Below are 3312 nucleotides of genomic sequence, written 5' to 3'. Positions count from 1 at the left end.
TTTGGAGAAACAAGCTGAAAAAACGAATGCCACGTCTGTTGATAAATATCCAAATGTGAAAATTGGCCAAAATGTAAGACTGAAAGTGCCTGAAATTGACAAAGCTAAAACTGACCCGAAAAGCATTATTGCAGTTGTAGTAGATGTAAAGGACGAGTTTTACCAACTAGGTACCAAAATTGGAGTACTAAAACAGCTTTACACACAGAATCAATTTACCTCATGCCCTAAAGACTTTATCAAGATAGAAGTTGTTAAAGATAAAGTGAGACTTCGAGAAATTGTCGCAAAATTGTCTTTGACCGGAGGACAAGATTTCGAGAAATGCAACTGCCTAAAAAAATGCGTAACGAATAAGTGCGCTTGCAAGACATCAGGATTACTTTGTAATTCAAAATGCCGTGATAGCTCTCCATGTTGTAACAAGAAAAATCCTTTTTTACTTTTTTTAAATATCAATGAATACCAAATGATTAGAAAAAATACTGTGATTACTGATTAGCATAGCCAACGTAGGCTATTATATAATTTTTTGCAAGATAATTTAATTTTTGTTATGTTAGAAAGGTATTTTTAAACTGTTTCACTAGTTATTAATAAATAACACTTAGTAAGTTGACTGTTTATATTAATTGCAATAGATGATTATTAAAATACTCATAGTTTTATTTCCAAAACCAACATTTACTAACCGTCTTTAGTAAAACCTAATATGTACCAAATTCTAATGGTAAAAGTCCGGAGAATAATCTCACTTTATAAAAATCCTTACATATACCAACTCATGTTGGTAAATCCAAAGGTTTACAAGTAAAACCTAGGATTTACCAATATACGGGCTTTTACAGTAACATATATCTATACATTCTAGTAGCGGTAACATGGCCTGTTTACTTTATAACAGATTAGGCCATTGGTTGCTTGCTTCCTTGTTTGCTGCTTACAATTGGCGATAATTTTATATCTAAAATTACATTACTTTCGCTTAAAACATTGAGATTTTATCAGCTTCCTAGAATTTTACTTATACTTGTAGTATCACGTGTTTTTAATTAATTATTTTAAGAAACAAACATACGTAATAATATAGGCTATGCTTTTTTTTTATTTTGAAGATTGGTCCAGCAATAGTACATATGTACACCACCGGCATATTCGGAAGAGGAATACTCATCCAGAGCACCACTCCCGAACGACCTTTACGACAAAAGACCGTCCACCATTTTTACGGACCAAGATTTTCACAGATATCTGCTAGCATTTTACTATTATTAGAAGGCAAAATGGTGAGTTAACTAATGATACGGACACTAAAAATCTAGAATTACAAGAAAGATTCGACAGAAAAAATGATTAATATTTATTTTGAACAGTTCGAGCGAGACGTTCTCGTGTGGAATAATAAAAAATTCTTAAAGGCACCGCTTTTAGTTAAAGAAGATAAGCTTATTTTGAGGTTCAGAAGATGGTATTCACAATTTTATAGCGAAAGTAGCCCAAGAATGACTAAGAAGTCCTTAACTTGGTGAAGTACAACCAACTTGTTTCGAGAGATTTCTGAAGCTTTCAATAAATAAAAATCAAATCTTCAACCTTTGTATATATTAATAGCGTTAGATTGTAATATTAGTTATTAGTTGAAATATTTGTATTTTAATAATTTATTAAACTATTATAATTATTAATTTAGATAAGAGAACGTCACCTTTTTAACCTTTAACCAAGAAAATTTAATAGTTTGCGTGCCCCTTATATATAAGTTACCGTGCCAAATACTCAGGACACCTCGAAACGTCAAGAAATTAAAAAATTTCAAGGGTAATTTCTGTATGTATGTATGTTAAGTGTTTGGAGGGAGATGCGTGTTATTTCTAGTACAGACAATCATGGTAGAATATTAAAAGATGGTGTTACGATGAACACAGACATTGAAGAAGGCAATCACTGATTGGTAGAAAGTTACTTAATACAGGAAGGAGTGAGAAGTCGCGATATGTGCGAATAGTTTAACACGAATAATCACGCTATCAATTTAATATTAGAATGACAATCATCCAGCACATGCAAATAAATTACAATTTATGTTTTAACCACGATTTATGTTTTTATTTTTAAGGAAAATTTATGCTTAGGAGGGACGATCAATTATTTAATCACACATTTACATCTGCTGTATCTACAAATCCCGGATGCAGATCCCTTTGCCTTGCATTCCCTAATGCATCCTTGGACACGACAAAATGCTTCCAGTTTGGTACTGATAAAAAATTCTATAAATAGAAAATTGTATTAATAGAAACAAAAATTTGCAAATCTTGCAGAACAAAAAGAACATTAACTGAATTTCGTCCAAACCACATTTTTAATACTAGATGGATGGAAAGTAACTAGGAACAGAAAAGTCACTATTATTTCTACGTTTCTAAAGTAAAGATGATGAGTTTTACTTTCTCGTGTACCTTATTAAATGGAAACAATAGCGCATATCTTAGAATTTAATATAATTACCTGTGTCATCCACCAACGACCCATTTTTTCCAGATCGTGTACGGCCTCTGCTCGTCAGCAACCGAATTCGTGTTCAGATTAGCTTCAAATGACAATTATTGATTGTTTCTAGATAGATTGTGGCGCAAGGTCGCTTTACCGTAGGGCACCATCTCTGCACATCAACAACTGCTTTTCGTATCTCGTAGTATGCAGCAATCTGCGCTCGCTCTTGAACAGACAAGCGGTCGACCATCTTTTCTGTTACTGTGCGCGCAGTCTCTCTCTCTCTTTCAACAAAACTGATGCAAAAAATATAAAATTCCATTAATTGATGTACGTGCTCACCTTAATTTTGTTACTATGTATTATATCAGTACAGAAATTATAGTAATTTCTCAATGCTTAGTTACTTTACACCCATTAACAACTCTCTTCTTATGCTGCAAGTGTGTGTATGTATAAGATGTACAAATAAGCTGAGCAGTCACCTAATTCGCTACGTCAAAAATGCGCATTAGTCTGTACATTCTGACACAAATATTTATATTAAAAAAAAATTACACTCAAAAACTTTTGATAATTTGATGAAGTTGGTTAGAAAAAAAAAAAAAGGAAATACGTACAGATAAATTCTGATTTCTATCCTATACAGGGATGTATTTTTATATCGTTTTTACCTATAATAATTTAGGTAAAATTTGTGAGAATAAAGGAATTATTCTCTCGTGAAAGTTTTATGCGCGGAAGACGAATTAAGAAATGATCTTTACCTGTTTACAACTAAATGCAGCTTCTGCAATGACTTAAAAAAGGGGAAATTAC

The 3312-nt window shown here is 32.3% G+C and overlaps 2 long non-coding RNA genes across 2 annotated transcripts; one reads left to right on the top strand and one right to left on the bottom strand.

Annotated features, from left to right (window-relative positions):
* Positions 1 to 1159: 1159 nt before the first annotated feature.
* On the top strand, positions 1160 to 1598 carry LOC136971201 (uncharacterized). The gene is made up of 2 exons (XR_010880116.1): positions 1160 to 1286; positions 1374 to 1598. It is a non-coding gene; the product is annotated as an uncharacterized lncRNA (long non-coding RNA).
* A 480-nt stretch (positions 1599 to 2078) lies between these two features.
* On the bottom strand, positions 2079 to 2995 carry LOC136971200 (uncharacterized). Its single transcript, XR_010880115.1, has 2 exons — positions 2509 to 2995; positions 2079 to 2270 (listed from the first exon to the last, which is right to left on the bottom strand). It is a non-coding gene; the product is annotated as an uncharacterized lncRNA (long non-coding RNA).
* Between the last annotated feature and the right edge of the window lie 317 nt (positions 2996 to 3312).

The sequence above is a fragment of the Centruroides vittatus genome, unplaced genomic scaffold (assembly GCF_030686945.1).
Source record: "Centruroides vittatus isolate TY-2023 unplaced genomic scaffold, ASM3068694v2 contig_2356, whole genome shotgun sequence".
Classification (NCBI taxonomy): domain Eukaryota; kingdom Metazoa; phylum Arthropoda; class Arachnida; order Scorpiones; family Buthidae; genus Centruroides; species Centruroides vittatus.
This window is presented reverse-complemented; position numbering and strand designations above follow the sequence as displayed.